Below are 17,190 nucleotides of genomic sequence, written 5' to 3' on the forward strand. Positions count from 1 at the left end.
AGAAACCATAAAAAGCTTACAGCACCTGGTATTCCCAGGCGGTCTCCCATCCAAGTACTAACCAGGCCCGCCCCTGCTTAGCTTCCGAGATCGGACGAGATCATGCGTTTTCAGGGTAGTATGGCCGTAAGATGCCAGGACAACTGAAAAGATCCTATTTGAAGGCGACGCAGGCCAAACTAGACTCCAGCAAAAAGTGTCAAACAGCGCCCTCTGCTTTCAGGCAAGAGCAGAAACCATAAAAAGCTTACAGCACCTGGTATTCCCAGGCGGTCTCCCCTCCAAGTACTAACCAGGCCCGCCCCTGCTTAGCTTCCGAGACCGGACGAGATCGGGCGTTTCCAGGGTAGTATGGCCGTAAGCTGACAGGTCAACTGAAAAGATCCTATTTGAAGGCGACACAGGCCAAACTAGACTCCAGCAAATAGTGTCAAACAGCGCCCTCTGCTGTCAGGCAAGAGCAGAAACCATAAAAAGCTTACAGCACCTGGTATTCCCAGGCGGTCTCCCATCCAAGTACTAACCAGGCCCGCCCCTGCTTAGCTTCCGAGGTCGGACGAGATCGGGCGTTTTCAGGGTAGTATGGCCGTAAGCTGCCAGGGCAACTGAAAAGATCCTATTTGAAGGCGACGCAGGCCAAACTAGACTCCAGCAAAAAGTGTCAAACAGCGCCCTCTGCTGTCAGGCAAGAGCAGAAACCATAAAAAGCTTACAGCACCTGGTATTCCCAGGCGGTCTCCCATCCAAGTACTAACCAGGCCCGCCACTGCTTAGCTTCCGAGATTGGACGAGATCGGGCGTTTTGAAGGTAGTATGGCCGTAAGCTGACAGGTCAACTGAAAAGATCCTATTTGAAAGCGACGCAGGCCAAACTAGACTCCAGCAAATAGCGTCAAACAGCGCCCTCTGCTGTCAGGCAAGAGCAGAAACCATAAAAAGCGTACAGCACCTGGTATTCCCAGGCGGTCTCCCATCCAAGTATTAACCAGGCCCGCCCCTGCTTAGCTTCCAAGGTCGGACGAGATTGGGCGTTTTCAGGGTAGTATGGCCGTAAGCTGCCAGGGCAACTGAAAAGATCCTATTTGAAGGCGACACAGGCCAAACTAGACTCCAGCAAAAAGGGTCAAACAGCGCCCTCTGCTGTCAGACAAGAGCAGAAACCATAAAAAGCTTACAGCACCTGGTATTCCCAGGCGGTCTCCCATCCAAGTACTAACCAGGCCCGCCCCTGCTTAGCTTCCGAGATCAGACAAGATCGGGCGTTTTCAGGGTAGTATGGCCGTAAGCTGCCAGGGCAACTGAAAAGATCCTATTTGAAGTCGACGCAGGCCAAACTCGACTCCAGCAAAAAGTGTCAAACAGCGCCCTCTGCTGTCAGGCAAGAGCAGAAACCATAAAGGCTTACAGCACCTGGTATTCCCAGGCGGTCTCCCATCCAAGTACTAACCAGGCCCGCCCCTGCTTAGCTTCCGAGATCGGACGAGATCGGGCGTTTTCAGGGTAGTATGGCCGTAAGCTGCCAGGTCAACTGAAAAGATCCTATTTGAAGGCGATGCAGGCCAAACTAGAATCCAGCAAAAAGTGTCAAACAGCGCCCTCTGCTGTCAGGCAAGAGCAGAAACCATAAAAAGCTTACAGCACCTGGTATTCCCAGGCGGTCTCCCATCCAAGTACTAAACAGGCCCGCCCCTGCTTAGCTTCCAAGGTCGGACGAGATCGGGCGTTTTCAGGGTAGTATGGCCGTAAGCTGCCAGGGCAACTGAAAAGATTCTATTTGAAGGCGACGCAGGCCAAACTCGACTCCAGCAAAAAATGTCAAACAGCGCCCTCTGCTGTCAGGCAAGAGCAGAAACCATAAAAAGCTGACAGCACCTGGTATTCCCAGGCGGTCTCCCATCCAAGTACTAACCAAGGCCCGCCCCTGCTTAGCTTCCGAGATCGGGCACTTTCAGGGTAGTATGGCCGTAAGCTGCCAGGTCAACTGAAAAGATCCTATTTGAAGGCGACGCAGGCCAAACTCGACTCCAGCAAAAAATGTCAAACAGCGCCCTCTGCTGTCAGGCAAGAGCAGAAACCATAAAAAGCTGACAGCACCTGGTATTCCCAGGCGGTCTCCCATCCAAGTACTAACCAGGCCCGCCCCTGCTTAGCTTCCGAGATCGGACGAGATCGGGCGTTTTCAGGGTAGTATGGCCGTAAGCTGCCAGGTCGACTAAAAAGATCCTATTTGAAGGTGACGCAGGCCAAACTAGACTCCAGCAAAAAGTGTCAAACAGCGCCCTCTGCTGTCAGGCAAGAGCAGAAACCATAAAAAGCTTACAGCACCTGGTATTCCCAGGCGGTCTCCCATCCAAGTACTAACCAAGCCCGCCCCTGCTTAGCTTCCGAGATCGGGCGTTTTCAGGGTACTATGGCCGTAAGCTGCCAGGTCAACTGAAAAGATCCTATTTGAAGGCGACGCAGGCCAAACTAGACTCCAGCAAAAAGTGTCAAACAGCGCCCTCTGCTGTCAGGCAAGAGCAGAAACCATAAAAAGCTTACAGCACCTGGTATTCCCAGGCGGTCTCCCATCCAAGTACTAACCAGGCCCGCCCCTGCTTAGCTTCCGAGATCGGACGAGATCGGGCATTTTCAGGGTAGTATGGCTGTAAGCTGCCAGGGCAACTGAAAAGATCCTATTTGAAGGCGACGCAGGCCAAACTAGACTCCAGCAAAAAGTGTCAAACAGCGCCCTCTGCTGTCAGGCAAGAGCAGAAACCATAAAAAGCTTACAGCAGCTGGTATTCCCAGAAGGTCTCCCATCCTAGTACTAACCAGGCCCGCCCCTGATTAGCTTCCTAGATCGGATGAGATCGGGCATTTTCAGGGTAGTATGGCCGTAAGCTGCCAGGGCAACTGAAAAGATTCTATTTGAAGGCGACGCAGGCCAAACTCGACTCCAGCAAAAAATGTCAAACAGCGCCCTCTGCTGTCAGGCAAGAGCAGAAACCATAAAAAGCTGACAGCACCTGGTATTCCCAGGCGGTCTCCCATCCAAGTACTAACCAATGCCCGCCCCTGCTTAGCTTCCGAGATCGGGCACTTTCAGGGTAGTATGGCCGTAAGCTGCCAGGTCAACTGAAAAGATCCTATTTGAAGGCGACGCAGGCCAAACTCGACTCCAGCAAAAAATGTCAAACAGCGCCCTCTGCTGTCAGGCAAGAGCAGAAACCATAAAAAGCTGACAGCACCTGGTATTCCCAGGCGGTCTCCCATCCAAGTACTAACCAGGCCCGCCCCTGCTTAGCCTCCGAGATCGGACGAGATCGGGCATTTTCAGGGTAGTATGGCCGTAAGCTGCCAGGTCGACTAAAAAGATCCTATTTGAAGGTGACGCAGGCCAAACTAGACTCCAGCAAAAAGTGTCAAACAGCGCCCTCTGCTGTCAGGCAAGAGCAGAAACCATAAAAAGCTTACAGCACCTGGTATTCCCAGGCGGTCTCCCATCCAAGTACTAACCAGGCCCGCCCCTGCTTAGCTTCCGAGATCGGACGAGATCATGCGTTTTCAGGGTAGTATGGCCGTAAGCTGCCAGGACAACTGAAAAGATCCTATTTGAAGGCGACGCAGGCCAAACTAGACTCCAGCAAAAAGTGTCAAACAGCGCCCTCTGCTTTCAGGCAAGAGCAGAAACCATAAAAAGCTTACAGCACCTGGTATTCCCAGGCGGTCTCCCCTCCAAGTACTAACCAGGCCCGCCCCTGCTTAGCTTCCGAGATCGGACGAGATCGGGCGTTTTCAGGGTAGTATGGCTGTAAGCTGACAGGTCAACTGAAAAGATCCTATTTGAAGGCGACACAGGCCAAACTAGACTCCAGCAAATAGTGTCAAACAGCGCCCTCTGCTGTCAGGCAAGAGCAGAAACCATAAAAAGCTTACAGCACCTGGTATTCCCAGAAGGTCTCCCATCCTAGTACTAACCAGGCCCGCCCCTGATTAGCTTCCTAGATCGGATGAGATCGGGCATTTTCAGGGTAGTATGGCCGTAAGCTGCCAGGGCAACTGAAAAGATTCTATTTGAAGGCGACGCAGGCCAAACTCGACTCCAGCAAAAAATGTCAAACAGCGCCCTCTGCTGTCAGGCAAGAGCAGAAACCATAAAAAGCTGACAGCACCTGGTATTCCCAGGCGGTCTCCCATCCAAGTACTAACCAAGGCCCGCCCCTGCTTAGCTTCCGAGATCGGGCACTTTCAGGGTAGTATGGCCGTAAGCTGCCAGGTCAACTGAAAAGATCCTATTTGAAGGCGACGCAGGCCAAACTCGACTCCAGCAAAAAATGTCAAACAGCGCCCTCTGCTGTCAGGCAAGAGCAGAAACCATAAAAAGCTGACAGCACCTGGTATTCCCAGGCGGTCTCCCATCCAAGTACTAACCAGGCCCGCCCCTGCTTAGCTTCCGAGATCGGACGAGATCGGGCGTTTTCAGGGTAGTATGGCCGTAAGCTGCCAGGTCGACTAAAAAGATCCTATTTGAAGGTGACGCAGGCCAAACTAGACTCCAGCAAAAAGTGTCAAACAGCGCCCTCTGCTGTCAGGCAAGAGCAGAAACCATAAAAAGCTTACAGCACCTGGTATTCCCAGGCGGTCTCCCATCCAAGTACTAACCAAGCCCGCCCCTGCTTAGCTTCCGAGATCGGGCGTTTTCAGGGTAGTATGGCCGTAAGCTGCCAGGTCAACTGAAAAGATCCTATTTGAAGGCGACGCAGGCCAAACTAGACTCCAGCAAAAAGTGTCAAACAGCGCCCTCTGCTGTCAGGCAAGAGCAGAAACCATAAAAAGCTTACAGCACCTGGTATTCCCAGGCGGTCTCCCATCCAAGAACTAACCAGGCCCGCCCCTGCTTAGCTTCCGAGATCGGACGAGATCGGGCATTTTCAGGGTAGTATGGCTGTAAGCTGCCAGGGCAACTGAAAAGATCCTATTTGAAGGCGACGCAGGCCAAACTAGACTCCAGCAAAAAGTGTCAAACAGCGCCCTCTGCTGTCAGGCAAGAGCAGAAACCATAAAAAGCTTACAGCAGCTGGTATTCCCAGAAGGTCTCCCATCCTAGTACTAACCAGGCCCGCCCCTGATTAGCTTCCTAGATCGGATGAGATAGGGCATTTTCAGGGTAGTATGGCCGTAAGCTGCAAGGGCAACTGAAAAGATTCTATTTGAAGGCGACGCAGGCCAAACTCGACTCCAGCAAAAAATGTCAAACAGCGCCCTCTGCTGTCAGGCAAGAGCAGAAACCATAAAAAGCTGACAGCACCTGGTATTCCCAGGCGGTCTCCCATCCAAGTACTAACCAATGCCCGCCCCTGCTTAGCTTCCGAGATCGGGCACTTTCAGGGTAGTATGGCCGTAAGCTGCCAGGTCAACTGAAAAGATCCTATTTGAAGGCGACGCAGGCCAAACTCGACTCCAGCAAAAAATGTCAAACAGCGCCCTCTGCTGTCAGGCAAGAGCAGAAACCATAAAAAGCTGACAGCACCTGGTATTCCCAGGCGGTCTCCCATCCAAGTACTAACCAGGCCCGCCCCTGCTTAGCCTCCGAGATCGGACGAGATCGGGCATTTTCAGGGTAGTATGGCCGTAAGCTGCCAGGTCGACTAAAAAGATCCTATTTGAAGGTGACGCAGGCCAAACTAGACTCCAGCAAAAAGTGTCAAACAGCGCCCTCTGCTGTCAGGCAAGAGCAGAAACCATAAAAAGCTTACAGCACCTGGTATTCCCAGGCGGTCTCCCATCCAAGTACTAACCAGGCCCGCCCCTGCTTAGCTTCCGAGATCGGACGAGATCATGCGTTTTCAGGGGAGTATGGCCGTAAGCTGCCAGGACAACTGAAAAGATCCTATTTGAAGGCGACGCAGGCCAAACTAGACTCCAGCAAAAAGTGTCAAACAGCGCCCTCTGCTTTCAGGCAAGAGCAGAAACCATAAAAAGCTTACAGCACCTGGTATTCCCAGGCGGTCTCCCCTCCAAGTACTAACCAGGCCCGCCCCTGCTTAGCTTCCGAGATCGGACGAGATCGGGCGTTTTCAGGGTAGTATGGCTGTAAGCTGACAGGTCAACTGAAAAGATCCTATTTGAAGGCGACACAGGCCAAACTAGACTCCAGCAAATAGTGTCAAACAGCGCCCTCTGCTGTCAGGCAAGAGCAGAAACCATAAAAAGCTTACAGCACCTGGTATTCCCAGGCGGTCTCCCATCCAAGTACTAACCAGGCCCGCCCCTGCTTAGCTTCCGAGGTCGGACGAGATCGGGCGTTTTCAGGGTAGTATGGCCGTAAGCTGCCAGGGCAACTGAAAAGATCCTATTTGAAGGCGACGCAGGCCAAACTAGACTCCAGCAAAAAGTGTCAAACAGCGCCCTCTGCTGTCAGGCAAGAGCAGAAACCATAAAAAGCTTACAGCACCTGGTATTCCCAGGCGGTCTCCCATCCAAGTACTAACCAGGCCCGCCACTGCTTAGCTTCCGAGATTGGACGAGATCGGGCGTTTTGAAGGTAGTATGGCCGTAAGCTGACAGGTCAACTGAAAAGATCCTATTTGAAAGCGACGCAGGCCAAACTAGACTCCAGCAAATAGCGTCAAACAGCGCCCTCTGCTGTCAGGCAAGAGCAGAAACCATAAAAAGCGTACAGCACCTGGTATTCCCAGGCGGTCTCCCATCCAAGTATTAACCAGGCCCGCCCCTGCTTAGCTTCCAAGGTCGGACGAGATTGGGCGTTTTCAGGGTAGTATGGCCGTAAGCTGCCAGGGCAACTGAAAAGATCCTATTTGAAGGCGACACAGGCCAAACTAGACTCCAGCAAAAAGGGTCAAACAGCGCCCTCTGCTGTCAGACAAGAGCAGAAACCATAAAAAGCTTACAGCACCTGGTATTCCCAGGCGGTCTCCCATCCAAGTACTAACCAGGCCCGCCCCTGCTTAGCTTCCGAGATCAGACGAGATCGGGCGTTTTCAGGGTAGTATGGCCGTAAGCTGCCAGGGCAACTGAAAAGATCCTATTTGAAGTCGACGCAGGCCAAACTCGACTCCAGCAAAAAGTGTCAAACAGCGCCCTCTGCTGTCAGGCAAGAGCAGAAACCATAAAGGCTTACAGCACCTGGTATTCCCAGGCGGTCTCCCATCAAAGTACTAACCAGGCCCGCCCCTGCTTAGCTTCCGAGATCGGACGAGATCGGGCGTTTTCAGGGTAGTATGGCCGTAAGCTGCCAGGTCAACTGAAAAGATCCTATTTGAAGGCGATGCAGGCCAAACTAGAATCCAGCAAAAAGTGTCAAACAGCGCCCTCTGCTGTCAGGCAAGAGCAGAAACCATAAAAAGCTTACAGCACCTGGTATTCCCAGGCGGTCTCCCATCCAAGTACTAAACAGGCCCGCCCCTGCTTAGCTTCCAAGGTCGGACGAGATCGGGCGTTTTCAGGGTAGTATGGCCGTAAGCTGCCAGGGCAACTGAAAAGATCCTATTTGAAGGCGACGCAGGCCAAACTAGACTCCAGCAAAAAGTGCCAAACAGCGCCCTCTGCTGTCAGGCAAGAGCAGAAACCATAAAAAGCTTACAGCACCTGGTATTCCCAGAAGGTCTCCCATCCTAGTACTAACCAAGCCCGCCCCTGATTAGCTTCCTAGATCGGATGAGATCGGGCATTTTCAGGGTAGTATGGCCGTAAGCTGCCAGGGCAACTGAAAAGATTCTATTTGAAGGCGACGCAGGCCAAACTCGACTCCAGCAAAAAATGTCAAACAGCGCCCTCTGCTGTCAGGCAAGAGCAGAAACCATAAAAAGCTGACAGCACCTGGTATTCCCAGGCGGTCTCCCATCCAAGTACTAACCAAGGCCCGCCCCTGCTTAGCTTCCGAGATCGGGCACTTTCAGGGTAGTATGGCCGTAAGCTGCCAGGTCAACTGAAAAGATCCTATTTGAAGGCGACGCAGGCCAAACTCGACTCCAGCAAAAAATGTCAAACAGCGCCCTCTGCTGTCAGGCAAGAGCAGAAACCATAAAAAGCTGACAGCACCTGGTATTCCCAGGCGGTCTCCCATCCAAGTACTAACCAGGCCCGCCCCTGCTTAGCTTCCGAGATCGGACGAGATCGGGCGTTTTCAGGGTAGTATGGCCGTAAGCTGCCAGGTCGACTAAAAAGATCCTATTTGAAGGTGACGCAGGCCAAACTAGACTCCAGCAAAAAGTGTCAAACAGCGCCCTCTGCTGTCAGGCAAGAGCAGAAACCATAAAAAGCTTACAGCACCTGGTATTCCCAGGCGGTCTCCCATCCAAGTACTAACCAAGCCCGCCCCTGCTTAGCTTCCGAGATCGGGCGTTTTCAGGGTAGTATGGCCGTAAGATGCCAGGACAACTGAAAAGATCCTATTTGAAGGCGACGCAGGCCAAACTAGACTCCAGCAAAAAGTGTCAAACAGCGCCCTCTGCTTTCAGGCAAGAGCAGAAACCATAAAAAGCTTACAGCACCTGGTATTCCCAGGCGGTCTCCCCTCCAAGTACTAACCAAGCCCGCCCCTGCTTAGCTTCCGAGACCGGACGAGATCGGGCGTTTCCAGGGTAGTATGGCCGTAAGCTGACAGGTCAACTGAAAAGATCCTATTTGAAGGCGACACAGGCCAAACTAGACTCCAGCAAATAGTGTCAAACAGCGCCCTCTGCTGTCAGGCAAGAGCAGAAACCATAAAAAGCTTACAGCACCTGGTATTCCCAGGCGGTCTCCCATCCAAGTACTAACCAGGCCCGCCCCTGCTTAGCTTCCGAGGTCGGACGAGATCGGGCGTTTTCAGGGTAGTATGGCCGTAAGCTGCCAGGGCAACTGAAAAGATCCTATTTGAAGGCGACGCAGGCCAAACTAGACTCCAGCAAAAAGTGTCAAACAGCGCCCTCTGCTGTCAGGCAAGAGCAGAAACCATAAAAAGCTTACAGCACCTGGTATTCCCAGGCGGTCTCCCATCCAAGTACTAACCAGGCCCGCCACTGCTTAGCTTCCGAGATTGGACGAGATCGGGCGTTTTGAAGGTAGTATGGCCGTAAGCTGACAGGTCAACTGAAAAGATCCTATTTGAAAGCGACGCAGGCCAAACTAGACTCCAGCAAATAGCGTCAAACAGCGCCCTCTGCTGTCAGGCAAGAGCAGAAACCATAAAAAGCGTACAGCACCTGGTATTCCCAGGCGGTCTCCCATCCAAGTATTAACCAGGCCCGCCCATGCTTAGCTTCCAAGGTCGGACGAGATTGGGCGTTTTCAGGGTAGTATGGCCGTAAGCTGCCAGGGCAACTGAAAAGATCCTATTTGAAGGCGACACAGGCCAAACTAGACTCCAGCAAAAAGGGTCAAACAGCGCCCTCTGCTGTCAGACAAGAGCAGAAACCATAAAAAGCTTACAGCACCTGGTATTCCCAGGCGGTCTCCCATCCAAGTACTAACCAGGCCCGCCCCTGCTTAGCTTCCGAGATCAGACAAGATCGGGCGTTTTCAGGGTAGTATGGCCGTAAGCTGCCAGGGCAACTGAAAAGATCCTATTTGAAGTCGACGCAGGCCAAACTCGACTCCAGCAAAAAGTGTCAAACAGCGCCGTCTGCTGTCAGGCAAGAGCAGAAACCATAAAAAGCTGACAGCACCTGGTATTCCCAGGCGGTCTCCCATCCAAGTACTAACCAGGCCCGCCCCTGCTTAGCCTCCGAGATCGGACGAGATCGGGCATTTTCAGGGTAGTATGGCCGTAAGCTGCCAGGTCGACTAAAAAGATCCTATTTGAAGGTGACGCAGGCCAAACTAGACTCCAGCAAAAAGTGTCAAACAGCGCCCTCTGCTGTCAGGCAAGAGCAGAAACCATAAAAAGCTTACAGCACCTGGTATTCCCAGGCGGTCTCCCATCCAAGTACTAACCAGGCCCGCCCCTGCTTAGCTTCCAAGGTCGGACGAGATTGGGCGTTTTCAGGGTAGTATGGCCGTAAGCTGCCAGGGCAACTGAAAAGATCCTATTTGAAGGCGACACAGGCCAAACTAGACTCCAGCAAAAAGGGTCAAACAGCGCCCTCTGCTGTCAGACAAGAGCAGAAACCATAAAAAGCTTACAGCACCTGGTATTCCCAGGCGGTCTCCCATCCAAGTACTAACCAGGCCCGCCCCTGCTTAGCTTCCGAGATCAGACAAGATCGGGCGTTTTCAGGGTAGTATGGCCGTAAGCTGCCAGGGCAACTGAAAAGATCCTATTTGAAGTCGACGCAGGCCAAACTCGACTCCAGCAAAAAGTGTCAAACAGCGCCCTCTGCTGTCAGGCAAGAGCAGAAACCATAAAGGCTTACAGCACCTGGTATTCCCAGGCGGTCTCCCATCCAAGTACTAACCAGGCCCGCCCCTGCTTAGCTTCCGAGATCGGACGAGATCGGGCGTTTTCAGGGTAGTATGGCCGTAAGCTGCCAGGTCAACTGAAAAGATCCTATTTGAAGGCGATGCAGGCCAAACTAGAATCCAGCAAAAAGTGTCAAACAGCGCCCTCTGCTGTCAGGCAAGAGCAGAAACCATAAAAAGCTTACAGCACCTGGTATTCCCAGGCGGTCTCCCATCCAAGTACTAAACAGGCCCGCCCCTGCTTAGCTTCCAAGGTCGGACGAGATCGGGCGTTTTCAGGGTAGTATGGCCGTAAGCTGCCAGGGCAACTGAAAAGATCCTATTTGAAGGCGACGCAGGCCAAACTAGACTCCAGCAAAAAGTGCCAAACAGCGCCCTCTGCTGTCAGGCAAGAGCAGAAACCATAAAAAGCTTACAGCACCTGGTATTCCCAGAAGGTCTCCCATCCTAGTACTAACCAGGCCCGCCCCTGATTAGCTTCCTAGATCGGATGAGATCGGGCATTTTCAGGGTAGTATGGCCGTAAGCTGCCAGGGCAACTGAAAAGATTCTATTTGAAGGCGACGCAGGCCAAACTCGACTCCAGCAAAAAATGTCAAACAGCGCCCTCTGCTGTCAGGCAAGAGCAGAAACCATAAAAAGCTGACAGCACCTGGTATTCCCAGGCGGTCTCCCATCCAAGTACTAACCAAGGCCCGCCCCTGCTTAGCTTCCGAGATCGGGCACTTTCAGGGTAGTATGGCCGTAAGCTGCCAGGTCAACTGAAAAGATCCTATTTGAAGGCGACGCAGGCCAAACTCGACTCCAGCAAAAAATGTCAAACAGCGCCCTCTGCTGTCAGGCAAGAGCAGAAACCATAAAAAGCTGACAACACCTGGTATTCCCAGGCGGTCTCCCATCCAAGTACTAACCAGGCCCGCCCCTGCTTAGCTTCCGAGATCGGACGAGATCGGGCGTTTTCAGGGTAGTATGGCCGTAAGCTGCCAGGTCGACTAAAAAGATCCTATTTGAAGGTGACGCAGGCCAAACTAGACTCCAGCAAAAAGTGTCAAACAGCGCCCTCTGCTGTCAGGCAAGAGCAGAAACCATAAAAAGCTTACAGCACCTGGTATTCCCAGGCGGTCTCCCATCCAAGTACTAACCAAGCCCGCCCCTGCTTAGCTTCCGAGATCGGGCGTTTTCAGGGTAGTATGGCCGTAAGCTGCCAGGTCAACTGAAAAGATCCTATTTGAAGGCGACGCAGGCCAAACTAGACTCCAGCAAAAAGTGTCAAACAGCGCCCTCTGCTGTCAGGCAAGAGCAGAAACCATAAAAAGCTTACAGCACCTGGTATTCCCAGGCGGTCTCCCATCCAAGTACTAACCAGGCCCGCCCCTGCTTAGCTTCCGAGATCGGACGAGATCGGGCATTTTCAGGGTAGTATGGCTGTAAGCTGCCAGGGCAACTGAAAAGATCCTATTTAAAGGCGACGCAGGCCAAACTAGACTCCAGCAAAAAGTGTCAAACAGCGCCCTCTGCTGTCAGGCAAGAGCAGAAACCATAAAAAGCTTACAGCAGCTGGTATTCCCAGAAGGTCTCCCATCCTAGTACTAACCAGGCCCGCCCCTGATTAGCTTCCTAGATCGGATGAGATCGGGCATTTTCAGGGTAGTATGGCCGTAAGCTGCCAGGGCAACTGAAAAGATTCTATTTGAAGGCGACGCAGGCCAAACTCGACTCCAGCAAAAAATGTCAAACAGCGCCCTCTGCTGTCAGGCAAGAGCAGAAACCATAAAAAGCTGACAGCACCTGGTATTCCCAGGCGGTCTCCCATCCAAGTACTAACCAATGCCCGCCCCTGCTTAGCTTCCGAGATCGGGCACTTTCAGGGTAGTATGGCCGTAAGCTGCCAGGTCAACTGAAAAGATCCTATTTGAAGGCGACGCAGGCCAAACTCGACTCCAGCAAAAAATGTCAAACAGCGCCCTCTGCTGTCAGGCAAGAGCAGAAACCATAAAAAGCTGACAGCACCTGGTATTCCCAGGCGGTCTCCCATCCAAGTACTAACCAGGCCCGCCCCTGCTTAGCCTCCGAGATCGGACGAGATCGGGCATTTTCAGGGTAGTATGGCCGTAAGCTGCCAGGTCGACTAAAAAGATCCTATTTGAAGGTGACGCAGGCCAAACTAGACTCCAGCAAAAAGTGTCAAACAGCGCCCTCTGCTGTCAGGCAAGAGCAGAAACCATAAAAAGCTTACAGCACCTGGTATTCCCAGGCGGTCTCCCATCCAAGTACTAACCAGGCCCGCCCCTGCTTAGCTTCCGAGATCGGACGAGATCATGCGTTTTCAGGGTAGTATGGCCGTAAGCTGCCAGAACAACTGATAAGATCCTATTTGAAGGCGACGCAGGCCAAACTAGACTCCAGCAAAAAGTGTCAAACAGCGCCCTCTGCTTTCAGGCAAGAGCAGAAACCATAAAAAGCTTACAGCACCTGGTATTCCCAGGCGGTCTCCCCTCCAAGTACTAACCAGGCCCGCCCCTGCTTAGCTTCCGAGATCGGACGAGATCGGGCGTTTTCAGGGTAGTATGGCTGTAAGCTGACAGGTCAACTGAAAAGATCCTATTTGAAGGCGACACAGGCCAAACTAGACTCCAGCAAATAGTGTCAAACAGCGCCCTCTGCTTTCAGGCAAGAGCAGAAACCATAAAAAGCTTACAGCACCTGGTATTCCCAGGCGGTCTCCCATCCAAGTACTAACCAGGCCCGCCCCTGCTTAGCTTCCGAGATCGGACGAGATCATGCGTTTTCAGGGTAGTATGGCCGTAAGATGCCAGGACAACTGAAAAGATCCTATTTGAAGGCGACGCAGGCCAAACTAGACTCCAGCAAAAAGTGTCAAACAGCGCCCTCTGCTTTCAGGCAAGAGCAGAAACCATAAAAAGCTTACAGCACCTGGTATTCCCAGGCGGTCTCCCCTCCAAGTACTAACCAGGCCCGCCCCTGCTTAGCTTCCGAGACCGGACGAGATCGGGCGTTTCCAGGGTAGTATGGCCGTAAGCTGACAGGTCAACTGAAAAGATCCTATTTGAAGGCGACACAGGCCAAACTAGACTCCAGCAAATAGTGTCAAACAGCGCCCTCTGCTGTCAGGCAAGAGCAGAAACCATAAAAAGCTTACAGCACCTGGTATTCCCAGGCGGTCTCCCATCCAAGTACTAACCAGGCCCGCCCCTGCTTAGCTTCCGAGGTCGGACGAGATCGGGCGTTTTCAGGGTAGTATGGCCGTAAGCTGCCAGGGCAACTGAAAAGATCCTATTTGAAGGCGACGCAGGCCAAACTAGACTCCAGCAAAAAGTGTCAAACAGCGCCCTCTGCTGTCAGGCAAGAGCAGAAACCATAAAAAGCTTACAGCACCTGGTATTCCCAGGCGGTCTCCCATCCAAGTACTAACCAGGCCCGCCACTGCTTAGCTTCCGAGATTGGACGAGATCGGGCGTTTTGAAGGTAGTATGGCCGTAAGCTGACAGGTCAACTGAAAAGATCCTATTTGAAAGCGACGCAGGCCAAACTAGACTCCAGCAAATAGCGTCAAACAGCGCCCTCTGCTGTCAGGCAAGAGCAGAAACCATAAAAAGCGTACAGCACCTGGTATTCCCAGGCGGTCTCCCATCCAAGTATTAACCAGGCCCGCCCCTGCTTAGCTTCCAAGGTCGGACGAGATTGGGCGTTTTCAGGGTAGTATGGCCGTAAGCTGCCAGGGCAACTGAAAAGATCCTATTTGAAGGCGACACAGGCCAAACTAGACTCCAGCAAAAAGGGTCAAACAGCGCCCTCTGCTGTCAGACAAGAGCAGAAACCATAAAAAGCTTACAGCACCTGGTATTCCCAGGCGGTCTCCCATCCAAGTACTAACCAGGCCCGCCCCTGCTTAGCTTCCGAGATCAGACAAGATCGGGCGTTTTCAGGGTAGTATGGCCGTAAGCTGCCAGGGCAACTGAAAAGATCCTATTTGAAGTCGACGCAGGCCAAACTCGACTCCAGCAAAAAGTGTCAAACAGCGCCCTCTGCTGTCAGGCAAGAGCAGAAACCATAAAGGCTTACAGCACCTGGTATTCCCAGGCGGTCTCCCATCCAAGTACTAACCAGGCCCGCCCCTGCTTAGCTTCCGAGATCGGACGAGATCGGGCGTTTTCAGGGTAGTATGGCCGTAAGCTGCCAGGTCAACTGAAAAGATCCTATTTGAAGGCGATGCAGGCCAAACTAGAATCCAGCAAAAAGTGTCAAACAGCGCCCTCTGCTGTCAGGCAAGAGCAGAAACCATAAAAAGCTTACAGCACCTGGTATTCCCAGGCGGTCTCCCATCCAAGTACTAAACAGGCCCGCCCCTGCTTAGCTTCCAAGGTCGGACGAGATCGGGCGTTTTCAGGGTAGTATGGCCGTAAGCTGCCAGGGCAACTGAAAAGATCCTATTTGAAGGCGACGCAGGCCAAACTAGACTCCAGCAAAAAGTGCCAAACAGCGCCCTCTGCTGTCAGGCAAGAGCAGAAACCATAAAAAGCTTACAGCACCTGGTATTCCCAGAAGGTCTCCCATCCTAGTACTAACCAGGCCCGCCCCTGATTAGCTTCCTAGATCGGATGAGATCGGGCATTTTCAGGGTAGTATGGCCGTAAGCTGCCAGGGCAACTGAAAAGATTCTATTTGAAGGCGACGCAGGCCAAACTCGACTCCAGCAAAAAATGTCAAACAGCGCCCTCTGCTGTCAGGCAAGAGCAGAAACCATAAAAAGCTGACAGCACCTGGTATTCCCAGGCGGTCTCCCATCCAAGTACTAACCAAGGCCCGCCCCTGCTTAGCTTCCGAGATCGGGCACTTTCAGGGTAGTATGGCCGTAAGCTGCCAGGTCAACTGAAAAGATCCTATTTGAAGGCGACGCAGGCCAAACTCGACTCCAGCAAAAAATGTCAAACAGCGCCCTCTGCTGTCAGGCAAGAGCAGAAACCATAAAAAGCTGACAGCACCTGGTATTCCCAGGCGGTCTCCCATCCAAGTACTAACCAGGCCCGCCCCTGCTTAGCTTCCGAGATCGGACGAGATCGGGCGTTTTCAGGGTAGTATGGCCGTAAGCTGCCAGGTCGACTAAAAAGATCCTATTTGAAGGTGACGCAGGCCAAACTAGACTCCAGCAAAAAGTGTCAAACAGCGCCCTCTGCTGTCAGGCAAGAGCAGAAACCATAAAAAGCTTACAGCACCTGGTATTCCCAGGCGGTCTCCCATCCAAGTACTAACCAAGCCCGCCCCTGCTTAGCTTCCGAGATCGGGCGTTTTCAGGGTAGTATGGCCGTAAGCTGCCAGGTCAACTGAAAAGATCCTATTTGAAGGCGACGCAGGCCAAACTAGACTCCAGCAAAAAGTGTCAAACAGCGCCCTCTGCTGTCAGGCAAGAGCAGAAACCATAAAAAGCTTACAGCAGCTGGTATTCCCAGAAGGTCTCCCATCCTAGTACTAACCAGGCCCGCCCCTGATTAGCTTCCTAGATCGGATGAGATCGGGCATTTTCAGGGTAGTATGGCCGTAAGCTGCCAGGGCAACTGAAAAGATTCTATTTGAAGGCGACGCAGGCCAAACTCGACTCCAGCAAAAAATGTCAAACAGCGCCCTCTGCTGTCAGGCAAGAGCAGAAACCATAAAAAGCTGACAGCACCTGGTATTCCCAGGCGGTCTCCCATCCAAGTACTAACCAATGCCCGCCCCTGCTTAGCTTCCGAGATCGGGCACTTTCAGGGTAGTATGGCCGTAAGCTGCCAGGTCAACTGAAAAGATCCTATTTGAAGGCGACGCAGGCCAAACTCGACTCCAGCAAAAAATGTCAAACAGCGCCCTCTGCTGTCAGGCAAGAGCAGAAACCATAAAAAGCTGACAGCACCTGGTATTCCCAGGCGGTCTCCCATCCAAGTACTAACCAGGCCCGCCCCTGCTTAGCCTCCGAGATCGGACGAGATCGGGCATTTTCAGGGTAGTATGGCCGTAAGCTGCCAGGTCGACTAAAAAGATCCTATTTGAAGGCGACACAGGCCAAACTAGACTCCAGCAAATAGTGTCAAACAGCGCCCTCTGCTTTCAGGCAAGAGCAGAAACCATAAAAAGCTTACAGCACCTGGTATTCCCAGGCGGTCTCCCATCCAAGTACTAACCAGGCCCGCCCCTGCTTAGCTTCCGAGATCGGACGAGATCATGCGTTTTCAGGGTAGTATGGCCGTAAGATGCCAGGACAACTGAAAAGATCCTATTTGAAGGCGACGCAGGCCAAACTAGACTCCAGCAAAAAGTGTCAAACAGCGCCCTCTGCTTTCAGGCAAGAGCAGAAACCATAAAAAGCTTACAGCACCTGGTATTCCCAGGCGGTCTCCCCTCCAAGTACTAACCAGGCCCGCCCCTGCTTAGCTTCCGAGACCGGACGAGATCGGGCGTTTCCAGGGTAGTATGGCCGTAAGCTGACAGGTCAACTGAAAAGATCCTATTTGAAGGCGACACAGGCCAAACTAGACTCCAGCAAATAGTGTCAAACAGCGCCCTCTGCTGTCAGGCAAGAGCAGAAACCATAAAAAGCTTACAGCACCTGGTATTCCCAGGCGGTCTCCCATCCAAGTACTAACCAGGCCCGCCCCTGCTTAGCTTCCGAGGTCGGACGAGATCGGGCGTTTTCAGGGTAGTATGGCCGTAAGCTGCCAGGGCAACTGAAAAGATCCTATTTGAAGGCGACGCAGGCCAAACTAGACTCCAGCAAAAAGTGTCAAACAGCGCCCTCTGCTGTCAGGCAAGAGC

The 17,190-nt window shown here is 52.6% G+C and overlaps 58 non-coding genes and 17 pseudogenes across 58 annotated transcripts; all 75 read right to left on the minus strand.

Moving 5' to 3' along the window:
- Nucleotides 1-13: 13 nt before the first annotated feature.
- Nucleotides 14-132, minus strand: LOC131121401 (5S ribosomal RNA). The gene has a single exon (XR_009127911.1). It is a non-coding gene; the product is annotated as a 5S ribosomal RNA (ribosomal RNA).
- Nucleotides 133-244: 112 nt separating this feature from the next.
- On the minus strand, nt 245-363 carry LOC131120865 (5S ribosomal RNA). The gene has a single exon (XR_009127410.1). It is a non-coding gene; the product is annotated as a 5S ribosomal RNA (ribosomal RNA).
- A 112-nt stretch (nt 364-475) lies between these two features.
- Nucleotides 476-594, minus strand: LOC131123303 (5S ribosomal RNA). The gene has a single exon (XR_009128707.1). It is a non-coding gene; the product is annotated as a 5S ribosomal RNA (ribosomal RNA).
- Nucleotides 595-706: 112 nt separating this feature from the next.
- Nucleotides 707-825, minus strand: LOC131122014 (5S ribosomal RNA). Its single transcript, XR_009128497.1, has one exon. It is a non-coding gene; the product is annotated as a 5S ribosomal RNA (ribosomal RNA).
- A 112-nt stretch (nt 826-937) lies between these two features.
- Nucleotides 938-1,056, minus strand: LOC131121596 (5S ribosomal RNA). The gene has a single exon (XR_009128099.1). It is a non-coding gene; the product is annotated as a 5S ribosomal RNA (ribosomal RNA).
- Nucleotides 1,057-1,168: 112 nt separating this feature from the next.
- LOC131120611 (5S ribosomal RNA) lies at nt 1,169-1,287 on the minus strand. The gene has a single exon (XR_009127160.1). It is a non-coding gene; the product is annotated as a 5S ribosomal RNA (ribosomal RNA).
- Nucleotides 1,288-1,398: 111 nt separating this feature from the next.
- Nucleotides 1,399-1,517, minus strand: LOC131121266 (5S ribosomal RNA). Its single transcript, XR_009127793.1, has one exon. It is a non-coding gene; the product is annotated as a 5S ribosomal RNA (ribosomal RNA).
- A 112-nt stretch (nt 1,518-1,629) lies between these two features.
- LOC131120993 (5S ribosomal RNA) lies at nt 1,630-1,748 on the minus strand. Its single transcript, XR_009127533.1, has one exon. It is a non-coding gene; the product is annotated as a 5S ribosomal RNA (ribosomal RNA).
- Nucleotides 1,749-1,860: 112 nt separating this feature from the next.
- On the minus strand, nt 1,861-1,970 carry LOC131123773 (5S ribosomal RNA; annotated as a pseudogene).
- A 112-nt stretch (nt 1,971-2,082) lies between these two features.
- Nucleotides 2,083-2,201, minus strand: LOC131120316 (5S ribosomal RNA). Its single transcript, XR_009126874.1, has one exon. It is a non-coding gene; the product is annotated as a 5S ribosomal RNA (ribosomal RNA).
- A 112-nt stretch (nt 2,202-2,313) lies between these two features.
- Nucleotides 2,314-2,422, minus strand: LOC131123449 (5S ribosomal RNA; annotated as a pseudogene).
- Nucleotides 2,423-2,534: 112 nt separating this feature from the next.
- Nucleotides 2,535-2,653, minus strand: LOC131124128 (5S ribosomal RNA). The gene has a single exon (XR_009128805.1). It is a non-coding gene; the product is annotated as a 5S ribosomal RNA (ribosomal RNA).
- A 112-nt stretch (nt 2,654-2,765) lies between these two features.
- Nucleotides 2,766-2,884, minus strand: LOC131122483 (5S ribosomal RNA; annotated as a pseudogene).
- Nucleotides 2,885-2,996: 112 nt separating this feature from the next.
- Nucleotides 2,997-3,106, minus strand: LOC131123975 (5S ribosomal RNA; annotated as a pseudogene).
- Nucleotides 3,107-3,218: 112 nt separating this feature from the next.
- On the minus strand, nt 3,219-3,337 carry LOC131121287 (5S ribosomal RNA). Its single transcript, XR_009127803.1, has one exon. It is a non-coding gene; the product is annotated as a 5S ribosomal RNA (ribosomal RNA).
- Nucleotides 3,338-3,449: 112 nt separating this feature from the next.
- LOC131120880 (5S ribosomal RNA) lies at nt 3,450-3,568 on the minus strand. Its single transcript, XR_009127424.1, has one exon. It is a non-coding gene; the product is annotated as a 5S ribosomal RNA (ribosomal RNA).
- Nucleotides 3,569-3,680: 112 nt separating this feature from the next.
- On the minus strand, nt 3,681-3,799 carry LOC131120481 (5S ribosomal RNA). The gene has a single exon (XR_009127035.1). It is a non-coding gene; the product is annotated as a 5S ribosomal RNA (ribosomal RNA).
- Nucleotides 3,800-3,911: 112 nt separating this feature from the next.
- Nucleotides 3,912-4,030, minus strand: LOC131121501 (5S ribosomal RNA). Its single transcript, XR_009128008.1, has one exon. It is a non-coding gene; the product is annotated as a 5S ribosomal RNA (ribosomal RNA).
- Nucleotides 4,031-4,142: 112 nt separating this feature from the next.
- Nucleotides 4,143-4,252, minus strand: LOC131123774 (5S ribosomal RNA; annotated as a pseudogene).
- Nucleotides 4,253-4,364: 112 nt separating this feature from the next.
- LOC131120317 (5S ribosomal RNA) lies at nt 4,365-4,483 on the minus strand. Its single transcript, XR_009126875.1, has one exon. It is a non-coding gene; the product is annotated as a 5S ribosomal RNA (ribosomal RNA).
- A 112-nt stretch (nt 4,484-4,595) lies between these two features.
- On the minus strand, nt 4,596-4,704 carry LOC131122715 (5S ribosomal RNA; annotated as a pseudogene).
- Nucleotides 4,705-4,816: 112 nt separating this feature from the next.
- On the minus strand, nt 4,817-4,935 carry LOC131120906 (5S ribosomal RNA). The gene has a single exon (XR_009127449.1). It is a non-coding gene; the product is annotated as a 5S ribosomal RNA (ribosomal RNA).
- Nucleotides 4,936-5,047: 112 nt separating this feature from the next.
- On the minus strand, nt 5,048-5,166 carry LOC131121847 (5S ribosomal RNA). Its single transcript, XR_009128340.1, has one exon. It is a non-coding gene; the product is annotated as a 5S ribosomal RNA (ribosomal RNA).
- Nucleotides 5,167-5,278: 112 nt separating this feature from the next.
- Nucleotides 5,279-5,388, minus strand: LOC131123977 (5S ribosomal RNA; annotated as a pseudogene).
- Nucleotides 5,389-5,500: 112 nt separating this feature from the next.
- Nucleotides 5,501-5,619, minus strand: LOC131121288 (5S ribosomal RNA). The gene has a single exon (XR_009127804.1). It is a non-coding gene; the product is annotated as a 5S ribosomal RNA (ribosomal RNA).
- A 112-nt stretch (nt 5,620-5,731) lies between these two features.
- LOC131121231 (5S ribosomal RNA) lies at nt 5,732-5,850 on the minus strand. The gene has a single exon (XR_009127766.1). It is a non-coding gene; the product is annotated as a 5S ribosomal RNA (ribosomal RNA).
- Nucleotides 5,851-5,962: 112 nt separating this feature from the next.
- Nucleotides 5,963-6,081, minus strand: LOC131120482 (5S ribosomal RNA). The gene has a single exon (XR_009127036.1). It is a non-coding gene; the product is annotated as a 5S ribosomal RNA (ribosomal RNA).
- Nucleotides 6,082-6,193: 112 nt separating this feature from the next.
- Nucleotides 6,194-6,312, minus strand: LOC131123315 (5S ribosomal RNA). The gene has a single exon (XR_009128708.1). It is a non-coding gene; the product is annotated as a 5S ribosomal RNA (ribosomal RNA).
- Nucleotides 6,313-6,424: 112 nt separating this feature from the next.
- Nucleotides 6,425-6,543, minus strand: LOC131122015 (5S ribosomal RNA). Its single transcript, XR_009128498.1, has one exon. It is a non-coding gene; the product is annotated as a 5S ribosomal RNA (ribosomal RNA).
- Nucleotides 6,544-6,655: 112 nt separating this feature from the next.
- LOC131121598 (5S ribosomal RNA) lies at nt 6,656-6,774 on the minus strand. The gene has a single exon (XR_009128101.1). It is a non-coding gene; the product is annotated as a 5S ribosomal RNA (ribosomal RNA).
- A 112-nt stretch (nt 6,775-6,886) lies between these two features.
- On the minus strand, nt 6,887-7,005 carry LOC131123071 (5S ribosomal RNA). Its single transcript, XR_009128684.1, has one exon. It is a non-coding gene; the product is annotated as a 5S ribosomal RNA (ribosomal RNA).
- Nucleotides 7,006-7,116: 111 nt separating this feature from the next.
- On the minus strand, nt 7,117-7,235 carry LOC131122550 (5S ribosomal RNA). The gene has a single exon (XR_009128629.1). It is a non-coding gene; the product is annotated as a 5S ribosomal RNA (ribosomal RNA).
- A 112-nt stretch (nt 7,236-7,347) lies between these two features.
- LOC131120994 (5S ribosomal RNA) lies at nt 7,348-7,466 on the minus strand. Its single transcript, XR_009127534.1, has one exon. It is a non-coding gene; the product is annotated as a 5S ribosomal RNA (ribosomal RNA).
- A 112-nt stretch (nt 7,467-7,578) lies between these two features.
- Nucleotides 7,579-7,697, minus strand: LOC131121744 (5S ribosomal RNA). Its single transcript, XR_009128240.1, has one exon. It is a non-coding gene; the product is annotated as a 5S ribosomal RNA (ribosomal RNA).
- Nucleotides 7,698-7,809: 112 nt separating this feature from the next.
- Nucleotides 7,810-7,919, minus strand: LOC131123775 (5S ribosomal RNA; annotated as a pseudogene).
- A 112-nt stretch (nt 7,920-8,031) lies between these two features.
- On the minus strand, nt 8,032-8,150 carry LOC131120319 (5S ribosomal RNA). Its single transcript, XR_009126877.1, has one exon. It is a non-coding gene; the product is annotated as a 5S ribosomal RNA (ribosomal RNA).
- Nucleotides 8,151-8,262: 112 nt separating this feature from the next.
- LOC131123167 (5S ribosomal RNA) lies at nt 8,263-8,371 on the minus strand (annotated as a pseudogene).
- A 112-nt stretch (nt 8,372-8,483) lies between these two features.
- LOC131121281 (5S ribosomal RNA) lies at nt 8,484-8,602 on the minus strand. The gene has a single exon (XR_009127797.1). It is a non-coding gene; the product is annotated as a 5S ribosomal RNA (ribosomal RNA).
- A 112-nt stretch (nt 8,603-8,714) lies between these two features.
- Nucleotides 8,715-8,833, minus strand: LOC131123326 (5S ribosomal RNA). Its single transcript, XR_009128709.1, has one exon. It is a non-coding gene; the product is annotated as a 5S ribosomal RNA (ribosomal RNA).
- Nucleotides 8,834-8,945: 112 nt separating this feature from the next.
- LOC131122016 (5S ribosomal RNA) lies at nt 8,946-9,064 on the minus strand. Its single transcript, XR_009128499.1, has one exon. It is a non-coding gene; the product is annotated as a 5S ribosomal RNA (ribosomal RNA).
- A 112-nt stretch (nt 9,065-9,176) lies between these two features.
- Nucleotides 9,177-9,295, minus strand: LOC131122005 (5S ribosomal RNA). Its single transcript, XR_009128490.1, has one exon. It is a non-coding gene; the product is annotated as a 5S ribosomal RNA (ribosomal RNA).
- Nucleotides 9,296-9,407: 112 nt separating this feature from the next.
- On the minus strand, nt 9,408-9,526 carry LOC131120613 (5S ribosomal RNA). The gene has a single exon (XR_009127162.1). It is a non-coding gene; the product is annotated as a 5S ribosomal RNA (ribosomal RNA).
- Nucleotides 9,527-9,638: 112 nt separating this feature from the next.
- LOC131121290 (5S ribosomal RNA) lies at nt 9,639-9,757 on the minus strand. Its single transcript, XR_009127806.1, has one exon. It is a non-coding gene; the product is annotated as a 5S ribosomal RNA (ribosomal RNA).
- Nucleotides 9,758-9,869: 112 nt separating this feature from the next.
- On the minus strand, nt 9,870-9,988 carry LOC131120378 (5S ribosomal RNA). Its single transcript, XR_009126934.1, has one exon. It is a non-coding gene; the product is annotated as a 5S ribosomal RNA (ribosomal RNA).
- Nucleotides 9,989-10,100: 112 nt separating this feature from the next.
- Nucleotides 10,101-10,219, minus strand: LOC131120614 (5S ribosomal RNA). Its single transcript, XR_009127163.1, has one exon. It is a non-coding gene; the product is annotated as a 5S ribosomal RNA (ribosomal RNA).
- A 111-nt stretch (nt 10,220-10,330) lies between these two features.
- Nucleotides 10,331-10,449, minus strand: LOC131121278 (5S ribosomal RNA). The gene has a single exon (XR_009127794.1). It is a non-coding gene; the product is annotated as a 5S ribosomal RNA (ribosomal RNA).
- A 112-nt stretch (nt 10,450-10,561) lies between these two features.
- Nucleotides 10,562-10,680, minus strand: LOC131120995 (5S ribosomal RNA). Its single transcript, XR_009127535.1, has one exon. It is a non-coding gene; the product is annotated as a 5S ribosomal RNA (ribosomal RNA).
- A 112-nt stretch (nt 10,681-10,792) lies between these two features.
- LOC131121502 (5S ribosomal RNA) lies at nt 10,793-10,911 on the minus strand. The gene has a single exon (XR_009128009.1). It is a non-coding gene; the product is annotated as a 5S ribosomal RNA (ribosomal RNA).
- Nucleotides 10,912-11,023: 112 nt separating this feature from the next.
- Nucleotides 11,024-11,133, minus strand: LOC131123776 (5S ribosomal RNA; annotated as a pseudogene).
- Nucleotides 11,134-11,245: 112 nt separating this feature from the next.
- Nucleotides 11,246-11,364, minus strand: LOC131120760 (5S ribosomal RNA). Its single transcript, XR_009127306.1, has one exon. It is a non-coding gene; the product is annotated as a 5S ribosomal RNA (ribosomal RNA).
- Nucleotides 11,365-11,476: 112 nt separating this feature from the next.
- On the minus strand, nt 11,477-11,585 carry LOC131122716 (5S ribosomal RNA; annotated as a pseudogene).
- A 112-nt stretch (nt 11,586-11,697) lies between these two features.
- Nucleotides 11,698-11,816, minus strand: LOC131124139 (5S ribosomal RNA). The gene has a single exon (XR_009128814.1). It is a non-coding gene; the product is annotated as a 5S ribosomal RNA (ribosomal RNA).
- A 112-nt stretch (nt 11,817-11,928) lies between these two features.
- Nucleotides 11,929-12,047, minus strand: LOC131122484 (5S ribosomal RNA; annotated as a pseudogene).
- A 112-nt stretch (nt 12,048-12,159) lies between these two features.
- LOC131123978 (5S ribosomal RNA) lies at nt 12,160-12,269 on the minus strand (annotated as a pseudogene).
- Nucleotides 12,270-12,381: 112 nt separating this feature from the next.
- Nucleotides 12,382-12,500, minus strand: LOC131121291 (5S ribosomal RNA). The gene has a single exon (XR_009127807.1). It is a non-coding gene; the product is annotated as a 5S ribosomal RNA (ribosomal RNA).
- A 112-nt stretch (nt 12,501-12,612) lies between these two features.
- Nucleotides 12,613-12,731, minus strand: LOC131120881 (5S ribosomal RNA). Its single transcript, XR_009127425.1, has one exon. It is a non-coding gene; the product is annotated as a 5S ribosomal RNA (ribosomal RNA).
- Nucleotides 12,732-12,843: 112 nt separating this feature from the next.
- On the minus strand, nt 12,844-12,962 carry LOC131120483 (5S ribosomal RNA). Its single transcript, XR_009127037.1, has one exon. It is a non-coding gene; the product is annotated as a 5S ribosomal RNA (ribosomal RNA).
- Nucleotides 12,963-13,074: 112 nt separating this feature from the next.
- LOC131121403 (5S ribosomal RNA) lies at nt 13,075-13,193 on the minus strand. The gene has a single exon (XR_009127913.1). It is a non-coding gene; the product is annotated as a 5S ribosomal RNA (ribosomal RNA).
- A 112-nt stretch (nt 13,194-13,305) lies between these two features.
- Nucleotides 13,306-13,424, minus strand: LOC131120866 (5S ribosomal RNA). Its single transcript, XR_009127411.1, has one exon. It is a non-coding gene; the product is annotated as a 5S ribosomal RNA (ribosomal RNA).
- Nucleotides 13,425-13,536: 112 nt separating this feature from the next.
- Nucleotides 13,537-13,655, minus strand: LOC131123337 (5S ribosomal RNA). The gene has a single exon (XR_009128710.1). It is a non-coding gene; the product is annotated as a 5S ribosomal RNA (ribosomal RNA).
- A 112-nt stretch (nt 13,656-13,767) lies between these two features.
- Nucleotides 13,768-13,886, minus strand: LOC131122017 (5S ribosomal RNA). Its single transcript, XR_009128500.1, has one exon. It is a non-coding gene; the product is annotated as a 5S ribosomal RNA (ribosomal RNA).
- A 112-nt stretch (nt 13,887-13,998) lies between these two features.
- On the minus strand, nt 13,999-14,117 carry LOC131121599 (5S ribosomal RNA). The gene has a single exon (XR_009128102.1). It is a non-coding gene; the product is annotated as a 5S ribosomal RNA (ribosomal RNA).
- Nucleotides 14,118-14,229: 112 nt separating this feature from the next.
- Nucleotides 14,230-14,348, minus strand: LOC131120615 (5S ribosomal RNA). The gene has a single exon (XR_009127164.1). It is a non-coding gene; the product is annotated as a 5S ribosomal RNA (ribosomal RNA).
- A 111-nt stretch (nt 14,349-14,459) lies between these two features.
- Nucleotides 14,460-14,578, minus strand: LOC131121289 (5S ribosomal RNA). The gene has a single exon (XR_009127805.1). It is a non-coding gene; the product is annotated as a 5S ribosomal RNA (ribosomal RNA).
- Nucleotides 14,579-14,690: 112 nt separating this feature from the next.
- LOC131120996 (5S ribosomal RNA) lies at nt 14,691-14,809 on the minus strand. The gene has a single exon (XR_009127536.1). It is a non-coding gene; the product is annotated as a 5S ribosomal RNA (ribosomal RNA).
- A 112-nt stretch (nt 14,810-14,921) lies between these two features.
- Nucleotides 14,922-15,040, minus strand: LOC131121503 (5S ribosomal RNA). The gene has a single exon (XR_009128010.1). It is a non-coding gene; the product is annotated as a 5S ribosomal RNA (ribosomal RNA).
- A 112-nt stretch (nt 15,041-15,152) lies between these two features.
- Nucleotides 15,153-15,262, minus strand: LOC131123777 (5S ribosomal RNA; annotated as a pseudogene).
- A 112-nt stretch (nt 15,263-15,374) lies between these two features.
- LOC131120321 (5S ribosomal RNA) lies at nt 15,375-15,493 on the minus strand. The gene has a single exon (XR_009126878.1). It is a non-coding gene; the product is annotated as a 5S ribosomal RNA (ribosomal RNA).
- A 112-nt stretch (nt 15,494-15,605) lies between these two features.
- LOC131122717 (5S ribosomal RNA) lies at nt 15,606-15,714 on the minus strand (annotated as a pseudogene).
- A 112-nt stretch (nt 15,715-15,826) lies between these two features.
- On the minus strand, nt 15,827-15,945 carry LOC131122485 (5S ribosomal RNA; annotated as a pseudogene).
- A 112-nt stretch (nt 15,946-16,057) lies between these two features.
- Nucleotides 16,058-16,167, minus strand: LOC131123969 (5S ribosomal RNA; annotated as a pseudogene).
- A 112-nt stretch (nt 16,168-16,279) lies between these two features.
- LOC131121292 (5S ribosomal RNA) lies at nt 16,280-16,398 on the minus strand. Its single transcript, XR_009127808.1, has one exon. It is a non-coding gene; the product is annotated as a 5S ribosomal RNA (ribosomal RNA).
- Nucleotides 16,399-16,510: 112 nt separating this feature from the next.
- Nucleotides 16,511-16,629, minus strand: LOC131121404 (5S ribosomal RNA). Its single transcript, XR_009127914.1, has one exon. It is a non-coding gene; the product is annotated as a 5S ribosomal RNA (ribosomal RNA).
- A 112-nt stretch (nt 16,630-16,741) lies between these two features.
- Nucleotides 16,742-16,860, minus strand: LOC131120867 (5S ribosomal RNA). The gene has a single exon (XR_009127412.1). It is a non-coding gene; the product is annotated as a 5S ribosomal RNA (ribosomal RNA).
- Nucleotides 16,861-16,972: 112 nt separating this feature from the next.
- Nucleotides 16,973-17,091, minus strand: LOC131123348 (5S ribosomal RNA). The gene has a single exon (XR_009128711.1). It is a non-coding gene; the product is annotated as a 5S ribosomal RNA (ribosomal RNA).
- Nucleotides 17,092-17,190: the final 99 nt, after the last annotated feature.

Source organism: Doryrhamphus excisus, chromosome 2 (assembly GCF_030265055.1).
Source record: "Doryrhamphus excisus isolate RoL2022-K1 chromosome 2, RoL_Dexc_1.0, whole genome shotgun sequence".
NCBI lineage: Eukaryota > Metazoa > Chordata > Actinopteri > Syngnathiformes > Syngnathidae > Doryrhamphus > Doryrhamphus excisus.